This window comes from Mobula hypostoma, chromosome 12 (genome assembly GCF_963921235.1).
Source record: "Mobula hypostoma chromosome 12, sMobHyp1.1, whole genome shotgun sequence".
Classification (NCBI taxonomy): Eukaryota; Metazoa; Chordata; class Chondrichthyes; order Myliobatiformes; family Myliobatidae; genus Mobula; species Mobula hypostoma.
The window spans coordinates 103,678,064-103,696,567 of record NC_086108.1 but is presented as its reverse complement, the minus strand read 5'-3'; the positions used below and the strand labels follow the sequence as shown (position 1 = coordinate 103,696,567).

The 18,504-nt window shown below is 43.0% G+C and overlaps 1 protein-coding gene across 6 annotated transcripts in view; it reads left to right on the top strand.

Moving 5' to 3' along the window:
* Positions 1–18,504, top strand: part of usp33 (ubiquitin specific peptidase 33) — a 156,905-nt gene that overhangs the window by 8,049 nt on the left and 130,352 nt on the right. For 2 of the 6 annotated variants that reach the window (XM_063064732.1, XM_063064736.1), the window contains exon 1: positions 8,794–9,073. The exons of 1 other annotated variant lie outside the window; for it this stretch is intronic. The gene's annotated coding sequence lies outside the window, so the exon portion shown is untranslated. Of the gene's footprint in view, positions 1–8,557; positions 8,682–8,793; positions 9,074–12,821; positions 13,152–18,504 lie in introns of those variants that run through there. 3 more of the 6 variants (XM_063064733.1, XM_063064737.1, XM_063064735.1) reach the window with 3 other exon arrangements.

Here is an 18,504-nt window from a genome sequence, read left to right as displayed (position 1 = left end):
CCCTCTCACTGCCTCCTGCCTCTCAGCTATTCCTCTATTCATGCCAGTAGTATCTTTCCTTAACACCAAAGGATTTTATCTTGTTAAGCAGCCTCATGTGTGGCACCTTATCAAACACCTTCTGAAAATCCAAGTAAGTGACATCCACTGCCTCTCCATTGTCCACCCTGCTTGTTATTTCCTCGAAGAACTCTAACAGATTTGCCAGGCAACATTTCCCTTCATAGAAACCATGCCCCATGCCGACTTTGACTTATTTTATAATTAGTCTCTAAGTACCCCAAAACCTCATCCTTAATAATAGACTCCAAAACTTTCACAACCACTGAGGTTTGGCTAACTGGCCTATAATTTCTTTTCTTTTGTCTTCCTCCCTCTTAAAGAGTGGAGTGACATTTTCAATCTTCCAGTCTTCCAGGACTATGCCAGAATCAAGTGATTCTTTAAAGATCATGACCAATGCATCTGTTAACTCTTCAGCAACCTCTCTCAGGATGCTGGGATGTAGTCCATCTGGTAACTTATCCACCTTAAGTGCCTTGCACTTTTTCCTTTGCAATAGTAATGCCACTCACTCCTGCTCTCTGACACTCACGGACCTCTGGCACACTGCTGATGTCTTCCACAGTGAAGACAGATGCAAAGTACCCATTAAGTTCATCTGCCATTTCTTTGTCCCCCATTACTACCTCACCAGCATCATTTCCTGATATCAACTCTCAGCTCCCTTTTACTCTTTATATATCTGAAAAAACTTTTGGTATAATGCTTTATTTTATTGGCTAGTTTGCCCTTCTATTTTATCATTTTTAGTTGCCTTTTGTTGGATTTTAAATGCTTCTCAATCATTCAACTTCCCACTCACTTTTGCTACATTATGTGATCTTTCCTTGGCTTTTATACAGTTCTTAACTTCACTTGTCAGCCAAGGTTGCCTACCATTGCCACTTGAGAACAACTTCTTCTGTGGAACATATCTATCCTTCAACTTATGAACTATTCCCAGAAACTTCAGCCACCTCTACCCCTCTGTTGTCATCCCTGCCAGTATCCTCCTCCAATCCACCTGGGCAAGCTCCTCTCTCATGCCTCCGTAATTCCCTTTATTCCATTGTGATACTGATACATGTGACTTATGCTTCTCCCTCTCAAACTGCAATATGCATTCAATCATATAATGACCACTGTCTCCTAAGGGCTGCTTTACATTAAGCTCCCTAATAAGGTCTGGATTACTACACAACACCCAACCTAAGATAGGCTTTCCCTGAGTAGGCTCAAGCACAAGCTGCTCTAAAAAGCCATCTCATAGGTTTTCAACAAATTTCCTCTCTTGCGATCGAACACCAACGTCCGGTGCTGCTGGCAGATCATCAACTCGGTGAAAGATGCTCTTTGGTCAGCCCGAAACTTGATGATCTACCAGCACATGGAGATGTCCGTGGGAGAATGCTGCCGACTGGCACATTCTCGGCTGCAGGAGTACGTGCTGAGGGACGCACTGAAACTTGATGCAGCCACCACAAGGGCCCGGTGGGGAAGGACCACAGTATAGGTTTCTCCACCCGTGGGAGTGGGAGGGGTCGGAGGGCGGGGAGTATACCCCTCAACAATGAAATGATATGGGAAGCTGAACTACTGGAGTGCCACGTGGGTGGCTATAAATACGGATATGTACTGTGTATAATGCAAACGTATGTAAAGGATGAAAAGTTATTGAATGGTTTATTGTATATATTTATTTTTGAATAAAGTATATTTTGAAATTAAAAAAAAACACCAATCTGATACAGTATTCCCAATCCTCTTGCATATTGAAGTCCCCCATTACAATTGTGTCATTACTCATTACATGCCTTTTCCAGCTCCCTTTGCAATCTTAACCCCACATCTAAGCTACTATTTGGAGGCCTATATATGATTCCCATAATTTTTTTTTACCCTTACAATTTCTTAACCCCAGCCACAAAAACTCAACATTCTCTGACCCAATGTCACCTCTTTCTGAAGATGTGATTCCATCTCTTACCAACAGAGCCATAGCACCGTCTATGCCTTCCTGCCTGTCCTTTTGATACAAAATATATCCTTTGATGTTAACCATATAACAATTACAGCACAGAAACAGGCCATCTCGGCCCTTCTTGTCCGTGCCGAACTCTTACTCTCACCTAGTCCCACTGACCTGCACTCAGCCCATAACCCTCCATTCCTTTCCTGTCCATATAGCTGTCCAATTTAACTTTAAATGACAACATTGAACCTGCCTCAACCACTTCTGCTGGAAGCTCGTTCCACACAGCTACGACTCTCTGAGTAAAGAAGTTACCCCTCATGTTACCCCTAATCTTTTGCCCTTTAACTCTCAGCTCATGTCCTCTTGTTTGAATCTCCCCCACTCTCAATGGAAAAACCCTATCCACGTCAACTCTATCTATCCCCCTCATAATTTTAAATATCTCTATCAAGTCCCCCCTCAACCTTCTCTGCTCCAAAGGATAAAAACCCAACTTGTTCAACCTTTCTCTGTAACTTAGGAGATGAAACCCAGGCAACATTCTAGTAAATCTCCTCTGTACTCTCTCTATTTTGTTGACACCCTTCCAATAATTCGGTGACCAGAACTGTACACAATACTCCAAATTTGGCCTTACCAATGCCTTGTACAATTTCAACATTACATCCCAGCTCCTAAACTCAATGCTCTGATTTATAAAGGCCAGCATACCAAAAGCTCTCTTCACCACCCTATCCACATGAGATTCCACCTTCAGGGAACTATGCACCATTATTCCTAGATCCCTCTGTTCTACTGCATTCCTCAATGCCCTACCATTTACCATGTATGTCCTATTTTGATTAGTCTTACCAAAATGTAACGCCTCACATTTTTCAGCATTAAACTCCATCTGCCATCTTTCAGCCCACTCTTCTAACTGGCCTAAATCTCTGCAAGCTTTGAAAACTTACTTCATTATCCACAACACCACCTATCTTAGTATCATCTGCATACTTACCAATCCAATTTACCACCCCATCATCCAGATCATTAATATATATGACAAACAACATTGGACCCAGTACTGATCCCTGAGACACACCACTGGACACCGGCTTCCAGTTTGACAAACAGTTATCCGCCACTACTCTCTGGCGTCTCCCATCCAGCCTCTGCTGAATCCATTTTACTACTTCAATATTAGTACCTAATGATTGAACCTTCCTAACTAACCTCCTGTGTGGAACCTTGTCAAAGGCCTTACTAAAGTCCATATAGACAACATCCACCACTTTACCCTCGTCAACTTTCCTAGTAACCTCTTCAAAAAATTCAATAATTCAAACATGACCTTCCACGTACAAATCCACGTTGACTGTTCCTAATCAGACCCTGTCTGTCCAGATAATTATATATAACATCTCTAAGAATACTTTCCATCAATTTACCCACCACTGACGTCAAACTCACAGGCCGATAGTTGCTAGGTTTACTCTTAGAACCCTTTTTAAACAATGGAACAACATGAGCAATACGCCAATTCTCCGGCACCATCCATATTTCTAATGACATTTGAAATATTTCGGCAAGAGCCCCTGCTATTTCCATACTAACTTCCCTCAAGGTCCTAGGGAATATCCTGTCAGAATCCGGAGACTTATCCACTTCTATATTCCTTAAAAGTGCCAGTACTTCCTCTTCTGTAATCATCATACTTTCCATAACTACCTTTCTTGTTTCTCTTACCTTACACAATTCAATATCCTTCTCCTTAGTGAATACCGAAGAAAAGAAATTGTTCAAAATCTCCCCCATCTCTTTTGGCTCCGCACATAGTTGTCCACTCTGATTCTCTAAGGGACCAATTTTATCCCTCACTATCCTTTTGCTATTAATATAACTGTCGAAACCCTTTGGATTTATTTTCACCTTACTTGCCAAAGCAACCTCATATCTTCTTTTAGCTTTTCTAATTTCTTTCTTAAGATTCTTTTTACATTCTTTATATTCCTCGAGCACCTCATTTACTTCAAGCTGCCTATATTTATTGTAGATCTCTCTCTTTTTCCGAACCAAGTTTCCAATATCCCTTGAAAACCATGGCTCTCTCAAACTTTTAACCTTTCCTTTCAACCTAACAGGAACATAAAGATCCTGTACCCTCAAAATTTCACCTCGAAAGTTCCCAACTATGGCCTTCTTTCAGCTGTGACTCAGTGATGTCAGTGATCCCTGTACTTAAAACAAATTTCTGTGAAATGTTGAAATCAAACCCACTCCTACCAATTGTGCTGGCAGCTCTTTCCCCATTCTTGCCATCCTCTGAGTGAAGAAGTTCCCCCTCAAGTTTCCCTTAAACATTTCACCTTTCACCCTTAACCCATGATCTCTAGTTCTAGATTCACCCAACCTCAGTAGAAAAAGCCTGTTTGCATTTACTCTATCTATACCCATCAAATGAAAGCAAAGAGATGATATGAGACTTAAACATATAATAATTTCAGCCATTAATAGAATATTGTGACTAATCTTCAGCATCATTTTAAGGACAGATCAAAATCAGGTGTGCTATAACTGATGTATGTCATGAAGATTTTTTGTTTGGCAGGAGTACAACACAATATTTAAGAAGTTACTTTAAATTACAATATATGTAATATATTACTATTATTATCATGATGTGCCGTGTCATATTGACGTGGGCAATAATGCTCCACTTTACCCAAGGAGAAGACCTGCTGGATAGCGGAGGGAAGGAGTGCCTTACACCTCCTTTGGTAGAGACGTATCTCCACCCTGACACACATATTACAATATATGCTATAACATAATAATAATACAATAATTAATAAATTGCAGTATATAAATATTAAGGAAAAATAAACGGTGTGAAAAGAGCTCAGGGGTTCATGGACCATTTAGAAATCTGATGGTGGAGTGGAAGAAGCTGTTCCTAAAAAGTTGAGTGCATGTCAGACAGATGTGAAAGAAGTGGATGGAATAGGAACTTATGTTCACAGAGAGTGATGGGTGTGTGGAACACGCTGCCAAGGGTGGTGGAACAGATACATTAGGAACATTTAAGAGACTCTTAAAGAGGCACATGGATGAAAGAAAAATGGGAGGGATCTATAGAAGTTAGATTGATCTTACAGTTTCAATTTAGTATGCTCTAGTTTTAATTAAAATACCCTCTTTGAATTCTTCCACCTAAGTATTTCAGTAACCTGAAACTATTATTGGAATTGAAATATTATATCTGCTGTGAACAAAGAGGGCTATATTTGGATTTTCAGAAAGCATTTGATAAGCCGCCATTTCAAAGCTTATTGTAAAAGACAAAAGATCATGGTAGAGTTGGTAATGTTTTTGACTGGATTAAACTGATCGGATGTCAAACCAGAAAGAAGAGAAAATCTACGGATGCTGAAAATCCAAGCAACACACACAAAAAATTCAGCAGGCCAGGAAAAGAGTACAGTCGACATTTTGGGCCGAAACCCTTCGGCAGGACTGGAGTGAAGAAGCCGAGGAGTAGCTTTAAAAGGTGGGGGGAGGGGAGGGAGAACCATCAGGTGATGGGTGAAACCTGGAGAATGAAGTAAAGAGCTGGAAGTTAATTGGTGAGATGAGGTGAGAGAGGGAAAAGGGGATAGGAAATGGAGAGGGGGAGGTGGAGGGTTGGGAGGCATTACCGAAAGTTTGAGAAATCGATGTTCCTGCCATCAGTTTGGAGGCTACCCAAATGAAATATAAGGTGTTGTTCCTCCAACCAAAGTGTGGCCTCATCACCACAGTAGAGGAGGCCATGGATGGACATATCGAAATGGGAATGGGAAGTGGAATTAAAATGGGTGGCTACTGGGAGATCCCACTTGTTCTGGCGGATGGAGCGTAGATGCTCGGCAAAGTGGTCTCCCAATCTACGTGGGTCTCATCGATGTACAGGCCTCACCAGGAGCACCAAACACAGTAAATGACCCCAACAGACTCGCAGATGAAGTGTTGCCTCACCTGGAAGGACTGTTTAGGGTCCTGAATGGTAGTGAGGGAGGAGGTATAGGGGCAGGTGTAGCACTTGTTCTGCTTGCGAGGGTAAGTGCTAGGAGGGCGATCAGTGGAAAGGGACAAATACACAAGGGAGTTGCATACGAAGCGATCCCTGCAGAAAGCAGGAAGTGGGGGTTAGGGATCCCATTGGAGTGGCAGAAGTTTTGGAGAATTATGTGCTGGACGTGGAGGCTGGTGGGGTGGTAGGTGAAGACAAGAGGAACCCTATCTGTGGTAGGGTGGCGGGAGGGTGGGAAAAGAGCAGATGTGTGTGCAATGGAAGAGATGCAGTTGAGGGCAGCATTAGGGTGGATGGTGGAGGAAGAGAAGCCTTTTTCTTTGAAAAAGGAGGACATCTTTGTTCTAGAATGAAAATCCCCATCCTGAGAGCAGATGTGGTGGAGACGGAAGAATTGATAGAAGGAGATGGCATTTTTACAAGTACAGTAGTAGGGTGAGAGTAGGCTTTTTACTGGTTGGCATGATGTAATCATAGATGTGTATGATAGGGGGCAGTGCTGGGGCCTCGACTTCCAATAAGTAATATAAATTAACTGTTTTGTATTGTACAGCTGTGGACCTCACTGTAAAAACACTTTTTTTTGGAAATTTTGGAAGATTATCACAATTTAAATGTCAAACAACAGAGAGATTTACATAAAGTGCAAAAATCAGCCGTTAGATTGATGGTGAGGAGGGAAGACTGAGACCGCAGCAGGATGTAGAAGGTCTGATTATCTGAGTAGAAAGGTGACAAATAGGAATTTGATCCAGGGAATTATGAGGCAAAGTATTTGGTAAGGTGTTTGGTGGGGGGCGGGGTGGCCAAAAAGTTCTACTTTAACTTCATCAGTCCACAGGACCTGTTTCCAAAATGCATCAGGCTTGTTTAGATGTTCCTTTGAACCTTTTGAATAGAACTTTTTGGCCGCAATAAGCAAAGGTATGGTTGGAGAAAAAAGGGTGCAGAATTTCATGAAAAGAACCCCTCTCCAAAGCACGGGGGTGGGTCGATCATACTTTGGGCTTGTGTTGCAGCCAGTGACACGGGGAACATTTACTCGTAGAGGGAAGAATGAATTCAATTAAATACCAGCAAATTCTGGAAGCAAACATCACACCATCTGTAAAAAAGCCAAAGATGAAAAGAGGATGGCTTCTACAACAGGATAATGAACCCAAACACACCTCAAAATCCTAATGGACTACTTCAAGAGGTGCAAGCTGAAGGTCTTGCCATGGACCTCACAGTCTCCTGACCTAAACATCATCGAGAATCTGTGGATAGACCTCAAAAGAGCAGTGCATGCAAGACAGCCCAAGAATCTCACAGAACTGGAAGCCTTTTGCGAGGAAGAATGTGCGAAAATCCCCCAAACAAGAATTGAAAGACTCTTAGCTGGCTACAGAAAGCGTTTACAAGCTGTGATACTTGCCAAAGGGGGTGTTACTAAGTACTGACCATGCAGGGAGCCCAAACTTTTGCTTCAGGCCCTTTTCCTTTTTTGTTATTTTGAAACTGTAAAAGATGGAAATTAAAAAAAGTTTTCTTGCTTAAAATATTAAAGAAATGTGTCATCTTTAACTTTATGCCTTTTGAAAATCAGTTCATCTTTTACTCACTTAGCTATTCACAGTAACAGAAATTTTGACTGAAGTGCCCAAACTTTTGCATGGCACTGTACCTCCTCCAATTTGGTCTATGTCGTTGATGCTCCCCATTGGCTTCCTCTACAGTAAAGAAACCAAACATGGAGTGGACAACCATTCTGAGGCGTATTTGCACTCCTTCCACAGTGGCCAACCCAACATCCAAGTTGCATTCTGGGCAGCACAGTAGTGTAATGGTTAGCACAACACTTTACAGTACAGGTGACCGGGGTTCAATTCCCACTGCTGCCTCGAAGGAGTTTGTACTTTCTCCCCGTTATCATATTGGTCCAAAGATGTACCATCTGGTAGGTTAATTGGTCTTTGTAAATTGTCCTGTGACAAGGCTAGGATTAAACTGGGTGGCATGGTGCCAAGGGCCTACTTCTCACTGTATGTGAATATATGAATAAATACCATTTCAACGCCTTTTGGCATTCCCATGCCAACCTGTCTGGAATCAGCATTCTCCATTGCCAACTTAAAATCTTCCCTTCAGTTCACCTTGGGTCTCTTCAACTTTTCCATCCCTTCCTGTCAGCCCTGGAGTCATCAGCCTCCCTCGCCTAGTACCACCTACCCATCACCGCCCGCCCCACTGAACCCCATCCACGATCCAGCAAGGAGCCTTCTCCCTTGGTTCACCTCCCTTCTCCAACCCGCTCCTGGTTCCATCTGCCCATCATCTCTCATTCATGTGGTTTCACCTATCAGCTACAAGCTTGACTGAGAATGAAGCCGATGATTGGTGGATCTGGTGTAGTGAGGCCCAATGGATGGAGCGGTTAGGGGCGGAATCTCCGCGCCGATTATGATTGGCAGGTAGGCAGGGCGGGCCTCAATGACCAGCTGATGCCCGTTGTTCTCTGCGTTGTGATTGGCAGGAGTAGCTGGGCCGGGGTGACTGTGCGGCTGAAAGTGTTGGAATTCTTTGACTGGCAGTCGCGTAGGAGGAGGGGAGATGCTATAATTTGGAAAGAAGGTTTGTAAATGACAGGGGCTCTGTGGGAGGGGTGATAAACGATTGGCAGTCGTAGCAGGCGTCGCAGTGAAACGTCATTGGCGAAGTGTGACTCTCTCAGTCGGCACCGGGCGATTTGGAGGCGGGGAGATGTGTGATTGGCTGAAGGGTTCGTAGGCCAGGGGCTGTGTGATTGACAGGCACACTGAGGAGGGATAGGTGTGATTGGCATCCGTGACCGGAGGCGGGATGAGCTTTGATTGGCAGCCGCGGCCGGAGGCGGGTGGAGCTGTGATTGGCAGCTGCAGCCGGAGGCGGGCAGACCTGTGATTGGCTGCCGCGGCCGGAGGAGGGCAGCTGTCCTAACTGGATTGCGGAGAGCCAGCAGCGACAGGTCGACGAGAGGGGATTGGGTGAGTGCCAGCCGGTTTGAGGTGGGAGGGAGTCGGGGGGACTGGGAGTGGGGCTCCCGGTCTACGAGCCTGGATGGGTCCCCCGGCTGGGGAAGGGTGGTGGTGGGGACTACCTGGAGGCGAGTGCGGGGACCACTGGTTATGGTTAGGCCGCAGGGAAGGAACGCCTTGCCAGGCCGGTTCCCGGGAGTGGCAGCTTCTGCGGAGGAGAGCCGGTCCGTTAACTCCGAGACCCACCATGCCGCCTAAATGAGCCGTCTTCTTTAGCCGGAATCAACTCCCCTGCCCATTCCTTCTCGGCCGCATACTCTCCCCATCACTTCCGATCTCTCGCTATCCCTTCTCCCTCAGGAATTGTGCTCCCCAGAGGGGCGTGAACGCTCAGCCTTTGATTGCATTCAAAACAGATCAATAGATTTGTGACAATCGAGTGTTGGAAAATGATTTCAAGGTCTGAATCTAGTCGTTATCTTTTATGGAGCACCCTTGACGGATTAAATGGATTGCTATTTATGTTCCTATTCCATACCTCACTATCTACCCTCATCATTTACTGACGGACTGGAGGTAATGTGGTGCCATGGAGAAGGAATTGGCTAACTCACACAAAAAGGGCAGAATTTCTAGTTTAGCATGCAGTAATCAGCGAGGCACTAAGGGACTGGTGCTGTGTTCTCAACTATTTATGATCCGTGTGTACTGTGCCTATAATTATTGGTGGCTGTCACAAGGACTTGCAGAGCGCTTGTAGATAGGTTATGCGAGTGGATGAGAGGTTAAAAGGTGTATCATGTGTAAAATGAGGTTATCGGTCTTGGAAGGAAGAGTAAGAAAGCAAATACTTTAAACTGATGTTGCAATGTAAATAGGAGCTGAGGATGTGACACAATGTTAGCAAGCAATTAGACAAATAGAGTATTAGTCTTTATTATAAAGAGGTATGGAAGTTAAATTGAATTGGTTTATTATTGTCATGTGCTGAGGTCTGGCATAATGTTCATTCAGATCAAATCATTTCACCATGCATTGAGGTAGAATGATAACAGAGTACAGAATGAATTGATAGCTAAAGAGAAAGTTCAGTGCAGGGAGACAATAGGGTGCAAGATCATAATGAGGTAGATTGTGAGGTCAAGGTTCCATCCATTGTACTAGAGGATCATTCAACGGTCTTATAACAGCGATAGAAGCTGCTTTTGAGCTTGGCCATGCTTTCAGGCTTTTGCATCTTCCGCCTGGTGGGAGGAAATTGGGTGGGGTCTTTGGTTATGCTGGCTGCTAAACTGATGCAGTGAGAAATATAGACAGTCTATGGGCGGGTGGCTGGAGTCCACGTGAGGAGATTTTGGTGCAACTTTGCAGGGTGCTGATGCAACTGTATCTGATGTAGCCCGATGTATAGCTTTGTAAGAAAGGATTTGTATACATTGGGAAACTCAAGAAGGTTTTCTCGTTAAGATGAAAAAATTACCTTTATTTGTCACATGTACATCAAAACATAGAGGCAGTGAAATAGGCTGTTTTTGCATCATTGACCAGCACAGTCTGAATATGTGCTGGGGGCAGCTCATGAGTGTCATCACTTTTCCAGCGCCAGTGTAGCAAGGCCACAACTCACTAATCCTAACCTGTTTATCTTTGGAATGTGAGACAAAACCGGAGCACCCGGTGGTCATAAGGAAAACGTACAAACTCACTCGGTACAGAGGCAGGAAATGGACCCAATCACTGCCTCAATAATAGTGTTATGGTCACCCCTATGCTTCCCTGCCATGTTTTGATGTACACACTCAGTGGCTATTTTGTCAGGTACACTTGTATACTTGCCTGTTAATGCAAATATCTAACCAGCCAATCATGTGTCAGCAACTCAGTGCATAAAAGCATGCAGACATGGCCAAGAGGTTCAGTTGTTATTCAGAACAGACATCAGAATGGGGAAGAAAGGTGATCTATGTGACTTTGACAGTAAGATGATTGTTGGTGTCAGATGGGGTGGTTTGAGTATCTCAGAAACTGCTAATCTCTTGGGATTTGCACATACAACAGTCTCTTGGGTTTACGTAGAATAGTATGAAAAACAAAATAAAATCCAGTGTGCAGCGGTTCTTTGGGTGAGAGTGCCTTGCTATTGAGAGAGATCAACAGTGAATGACCAGACTGGGTTCAAGTTAACAGGAAGATGACAGTAACTCAAATAACCAGGTGTTCCAACAGTCTTGTGCAGAAGAGCATCTCCAAACACACAACATTATTGTACCTTGAAGTGGATGAGTTACAGCAGCTGAAGGCCACGAACACGCAGTCAGTGACCACTTTATTAAGTACAGGAGATACCGAATAAAGTGGCCACTGAATGTACATAAACATGTAAGAACCTTTCTTATTGGAATTATAAAGAACTACAGCTGATGTCCAATTCTAATTCTTATTGAAACACAAGATTCTGTAGAGGATTAACTGGGTTGTTGCTGATAAGATGTTTTACCGCTTATCAGTGTATCCAGAACAAGGGATCATGGTTTTGCAATAGCGGTTGTGCATTTCAAGCAGAGAAGAGTAAAAAAAAAAAAAAAATTCTCTGAAGGTTGTGGATCCTTGAAGTTCTCCAGAGAATAGAATCAGGTTTAGTATCACTGGCATATGTCATGAAATTTGTTATTTTGTGGCAGCAGTACATTGCAATACATAATAAATATATACAATAAATTACAATACTAAGTACATATATACAATTAAATAAGTAGGGGGAAAAAGAGGTGAGGTAGTGTTCATGGGTTCATTTTCCATTCAGAAATCTGATGGCTGAGGGGAAGAAGCTATTCCTAATACTTTAAGTGTGTGTCTTCGGGCTCTTGTACCCTCCTCCCTGATGGTAGCAATGAGAAGAGGGCATTGGGTGACAGATGCAACATTTTTGAGGCATCACCTTTTGAAGGAACTGGTGGGGTGAGTCATCAAGCGTATTCAAGGCAGAGACTGACAGATATTTGAACTGCAAGGCAGTTACAGGGGATGCAGAGAGAGTGAGAAAGTAGCGTTGAGGGTAAGAATAGCTCAGGCAGGAATTTATTGAGTCGTGGAGTCAAGTGAGCTGATCCTTCTATTCCCTTCTCACGCAGCATTCAAAGTGCCCTCCCACCCCGCCAACCTCATTCTTTAGTCTCTTCACACCCAACTATCCACCCATTGCATCTCTGCTGCAATGTGTGCCCTTGAGTCCCTGAGTAACTTGGCTTAAGCAGTCTCTCTCCCAATACTTTGGTTCCGTTGCATTCACTTCTTGTGAAAGTTCTTTTGGATAGGGAACAAAACGATTGAATTTGAATGTAGAATATTCTCCCTGGTAAAGAGAAGCCTGAATTGTTAATGAAGTGTTTAGAATTCATGAGGGGTTGGGGTGATGTTGACCAGAAGAGGACAGTAACAGAATTGAAGGAATAGATGGCGGTACATTAAAAGCTATACAAATATAAAGAGATTAAAAATAGCTTTATTTGTAACACGTACATCAAAACATACAGAGGAATGCGTCGTTTGTCATTGTTTGTAATGTGCTGGGGGAGGGCAGGCTGCAAATGTTGCCATGCTTCCAACATCAACACAACATGTCCCCAACTCACTAGCCCTAACTGTACATCTTTGGAACGTGGGACGAAAATTGAGCACCCTCCCCCCCCCCCCGAGGAAATCCAGTTGTTCATGGAGAGAAAATACAAACTCCTTATACTGGTGGGAATCAAACCCAATCAGTGATCTGTAAAGTGATTTCACTAACTGCTAGCTGCCATGCTGATATGCCAGTATTTCAGTTGGCAATAGATATAAACCGACTGGGGGAGCAGATGGCAAGTATAAGGGGTTGGGGTGATGTTGACCAGAAGAGGACAGTACCAGAATAGAATTCAAGTCAAAGGAAATTTATTATCAAAGTACACATATGCACTATTTCTGAGATTCAATTTCTTGCAGGCATTTACAGGAAAATTAATACAATAGAATTTCTGAAAATCTATGCATAAAGGAAGACTGACAAACAACCAGTGTGCAAAAGAAGACAGATCATACAAATAATAAAGTAAGTGTTGTAGAGTTCTTCAAATTGAGTCAATAGGTTATGAAGTCAGCTTAGCATTGAGGGGAGTGAAGTTATCCACATTGGTTCAGGAGCCTGATGGCTGTAGGGTAATAACTTTCTCAACCTGGTGGAGTGGGACCTAAAGCTATAGCTCCTGGCGAATCGCAGTAACTCAGCTTTCTGGATTTTAAGGTAGAGTATTTAAGTAATTTTGATTGTGGTGCTGTAGTGATAATTTAGCAGACTGGTGGTATTTGCTCTCAAAATTACCAAGCACAACAGTGAAATTTAAATGGGAGAGGGGAGAGCTAGATTGTGGTGAGGACCCCTCTGGTACACTGAACTTAAGGACGAAATACGTATTCTAACTTTAGGACTTGCTGTCTGTCATTTTCATGTTTTGTGGTATCTCTCATTCCACCATTACTGTCAAGTCAAGGGATCGACCCTGAACGATGTGACGGGAGAACATCAGACGGTTTGTCAAAAAAGTGCCACTTGATGAAGTTAGTTTGCAGGACCACATAAATGCTAAACTGGAAAATCAACTTACAATAAATAGACAGATCTCTCAACTAACTGATCAGATTGAAGTCATTCCAAGTCTAGAACAATTAGCCATTTAAGGACGGAGGAAATCTGAAAAATATCTTCATCCTCAACAGTCGCAGAACATGTCAATGTAAAGATTAGGAAGAAGCAATTTGCAGACACATTGAGACTGAAGTTCTATCTGAATGACCTATGTTAGCCTTCTGCAATCCTGCCATCACATGTGCCCGTTTTCAGTTGACACCATGTGGAGCAAAATGGCAAACTGCACAGGAATCAGCAAAGATTTTGGGAACGGGCAACATCCTAGTTCAGTATTGAAGACCCGAGCTCTATTGCAAGTTGTTTTTATAGTTATGACACTGGCATTCATCCAACAAAGTGGAAAATTGCCCCAGCAACAAATACAAAATGCTGAAGGAACTTGGCAGAACAGACATTTATTTAACCTTAGCCTAATCACAGAACAATTTACAATGACTGATTAATCTACTACCAGTGCATCTTTGGACTTTGGGAAGAAACCAGAGCACCTGAAGGAAACCTACACAGTCTTGGGAAGAATGTACAAATTCCCTGTAGACGACGCTGGAATTGAACTCCCAACTCAGACGCTATGAGCAGTAATGGTATTACGCTCATCGCTATGCTAACTTGGAGGTTATTATCAATAAGATATCTATTTTTGTATGACTTTTAAGAATACAAGTTTTGATTTCAATGACATCAATAATTGGCTTTTTAATAAAAGTTTCATTAATCTTATCAATCCTGGCATCTGGGCAAAGTACTTTGGCGCCGGAATCAATCTCTGTATTGGATGTCCGTCATACGAATGGATTAGTAAACGAGGGATGGGTTTGAAAACTTCTTGGGTTAATAATTGGACTCCTAACCTACACAAAGAAAGATGAGTGTGATTAATGGAGTTTATTCATCCCATTTCAAGGATCACTGCAGAAATTCCTTGGGGCACTATCCTAGTCCAGCCACTTTCAGCTGCATCAGTAATTACTTTCCTTCTGTCTTGATGTTGGAAATGGAGAGTGGTGTTCTCTGAGTGCACATTATTTCCACTTAAAACTCCTCACAAAGTGAAGCAGTTCACATCTGCATACAAATGCAAAATGCCGGAGGAGCTTTGGTCTTCAGTACTGAACCACGAGATTGTCTAGTCCCAGAGCCTTTACTGATTCCTGTGCAGTTTGGCAGTTGCCATTTTACTACACGTAGAGCCCACTGAAAACTGGATTTCAGAAGGCCAAAATGGTTCATTCAGATGGAACTTCAATCTCAAGGTGTCTGAGAATTGCTTCTTCCTGACAGTGATGAGTAACTCAAACCACAAAAGTGCCAAGAAGCGATTACCTCAAACAAAAGGACCACCTTACCTTGATACCACCATCACTGAAACACTCTCCAGTGTCCCAGTTTGATCGGAGGTTTAACTGAACTACTCATATACTGTTATTGCAAGTGCTGGTCAATAGCTGTGTACTCTATAATAACTGACAGCACCTCCTGATGGTAAAACCTTTCTGTGGTATGTCTGGCATGATGCTACTTCCACCATACTTTCTAGTAGGGATGGTATTATTTAGCTGAAGTGTAGTATTAGATTTACACCAGACACACCACTTAGTGTTGAGGCCAAAAGTTCTCCTTCCACATCTTTACAGTATCTTCTAAGAGCAAAAAAAAGAGCAAAGGGCAAAAAAAATAGTGAGGTACTGTACATGGATTATTGTCCATTCAGAAATCTACTGGTGGTGGGGAAGAAGCTGTTCCAAAAATGTTGAGGATGTGTCTTCAGGTTCCTGTACCACCTCCTTGATGGTAGCAATAAGAAGAGGGCATATCCTGGGTGACGGGGATCCTTAATGATAGATGTCACCTTTTTGAGGCATCATTTTTTGAAGATGTCCACAATTCTAGGGAAGCTAGTGGGGACCTAGTGGGATACCCTCATCATGTGAGCCACAGCAGATCAAAAGGAAAGCTCCCAACCACATCAGACAGCAGAGGTGGTGTCAGCAATGCCAATTTCTGTAAAATTAACAAATGATGCTCGAACTTCCTGCCCAGGACATTATGCAAAGACTTTCACCAGAGATATTACAGCTAGTTCGGGCAGTGACTCACCACACGTTCTCGAGTGCAAATAAGAAGTGAAAATGCTTACCTTGTGAATTACAAAGAAGGCTGTACTTAGGATTTAGAGGAGATTTAGTTTGTCATCAAAGAATTGCAAACTTCTATACCTGTATAGAAATTTGAGAGATTTCCGACTGGTTGCATCACAGCCTGGTATGGGAGCTCCAACTGGATTGGAGGCTACAGAAGTTTGTAGACTCAGCCAGCTCCACCATGTGCACCCCACCATTGAGAACACCTTCAAAAGGCAGCATCTGTCATTAAAGACCCTCACCATCTGCAACATGCCCTCTTCTAGTTACTACCACAGGAGAGGAGGTACAACAGCCTGAAGACCCACACTTTGTGACTTAGAAACAGCGCCTTAGCCTTTGCCATCAGATTTCATGCACATTGCTGTTGTTTTCATCTATTTTGCACTTCTGTAATTTATAGTCATTTTCATGTCTACACTGTTCTGCTGCCATAAAAACAAATTTCATAACATATGCCTTTGATAAGAAAACTGCTACTGACGCCAAGGGCCTGAAAAAATGAATATATTAAAATCTTTGGTTCCCTACACTCTTCATTGCTGGGATTTTCTCTGCTGACATCTGGATCTGTGATTGATTAATTATTGGATTGTGGAACTGCAGCAATCAATAGTTGTACAACAGACTATTTACTGCAGGAATTCAGTGGGCGAAGTTGCATCTTGTACGCAGGGGAGAAGGAATTTTTGACATTTGGGGTCAAAACCCTGTATCAGTTTTACCTGACCTGCTGAGTTCCTCCAGCAGATAGTTGCTCCAGATTCCTGCTTCTGCTGTCCCTTGTGTTTCCAGTATTTATGTTGTTTCTTACAGTCGACAGGGTGGGAGAAAATATGGCAAATAGATCCTAGTCTTTTTTTCAATTCAGTTCCTACACTGAGTGGCCACTTTATTAGGGGCACCTTTACAGCTGCTTGCTAATGCAGTTTTCTAATCAGACAATCATGTGGCAGCAACTCAATGCATGGAAGCATGCAGACATGGTCAAGAGTTCAGTTGTTGTTCAGACCAAACATCAGAATGAGAAAGAAATGTGATCTAACTGACTTTGATTGTGGAATGAGTTGGTGCCGGACAGGGTGGTTTGAGTATCTCAGAAACTGCTGATTTTCTGGGGATTTTCATGCACAATTATAGAGAATGGTGCATAAGACAGAAAAAAATCCAGTGAGTGGCAGTTCTGCAGGCGAAAATGCCTTGTTAATGAGAGAGGTTAGAGGGCAATGGCCAGACTGGTTCAAACTGATGGGAAGGCGACAGTAACTTAAATAATAATGAGTTAGAACAGTAGTGTACGGAGGAGCATCTCTGAATGTACAACATGTCAAACCTTGAAGTGGATGGGCTACAGCAGCAGAAGACCACAAATATATACTCAATGGTCACTTTATTAGGTACCTCCTGTACCTGATAAAGTGCACACTGAGTGTATATTGCCAGTGTTTTAAATGATGTAAGCTTAGTTTGTCAGCAAATATCCAAAAGTCAGAATTTGCTTGCAGCAGTTTGGAAATCCAATCTGTGGCGCTGCTGATCTACAACCATTGGTGTTCCTGCTGTCATAATCAAAGGTTGACAAGTGAAGGTTTCAGGGAAGGTTTAATCATTTGTTAATTTTATGGACATTGTCGGCATTTCTAGGTTGCCTTTGAGAAGATAGCTGTGAACGTACTCCTTCAACTGCTGGAACGTGTGGTGAAGTCATCTCATTGGGTTGTTGGTGTTGTGTAGGAAATTACAGGATTCGAGCGCCATGATAGCCTAGCAGTGAGCACGATGTTATTGCAGCTCGGGATATTCTCCCTGTGAACTGTGTGGATTTCTTCCAGGTGCTCCAGCTTCCTCCCAGAGTTCCTATTGTATTAGCAGGTTAATTGGTCTCATGGGTGTAATTGAGTGCCAAGGGCTCTTTGGGCCAGAAGAGCCTGTTACTGTACTGTATCTCTTAAATATATGCTGTATCTCACTGGAAACTTTAAAAGAAGAAATTGGGATCTGTGAAATGGAAATTTGACAGCAGGGAAGGAGGAGAGAAATTCCAAGTAGGGCTAATCTCTGGCAACGTTGTTGATAAACAGGTGCTGTTGTAACTTGTGACGATAGTAACCAATGTGTTGTTTATTTTCCTCCTGCATCTGACTCCATTGAAAGTGCTGAGTCATGATGGAATGTGCTCCCTTGGGTAGTTGCATGCCTCTACATTCACCTGGTAATGTATTGGCAAGCTGGCCAGTCATGGCAGATGGTTGAGGTTTTGCACAGTAGCAGTCCAGATTGAAAATGCTTGTCCTCATAGGCTCCAGGGATGTATTAGCATTATAACTGGTTGCATCACTCTCTGGTATGGAGGGGCCACTGCACAGCATTGGAAAAAAGCAGCAACTTACATCAACCAACTTACATCATGGGCAAGGACATCTTCAAAAGGTGATGCCTCAAAAGTGGGGGGGGGGGGTCCATCATTAAGGACCCCCTCCCCCCACCATCCAGGAAATGCAGTCTTGGAGAGGAGGTACAGGTACCTGTAGGTACATGCTCAAAAGTTTTATGAACAGCTTCTTCCCCTCTGCCAAAAGATTTCTCAACAGTCCATGACCATTTCCTCACTTGTT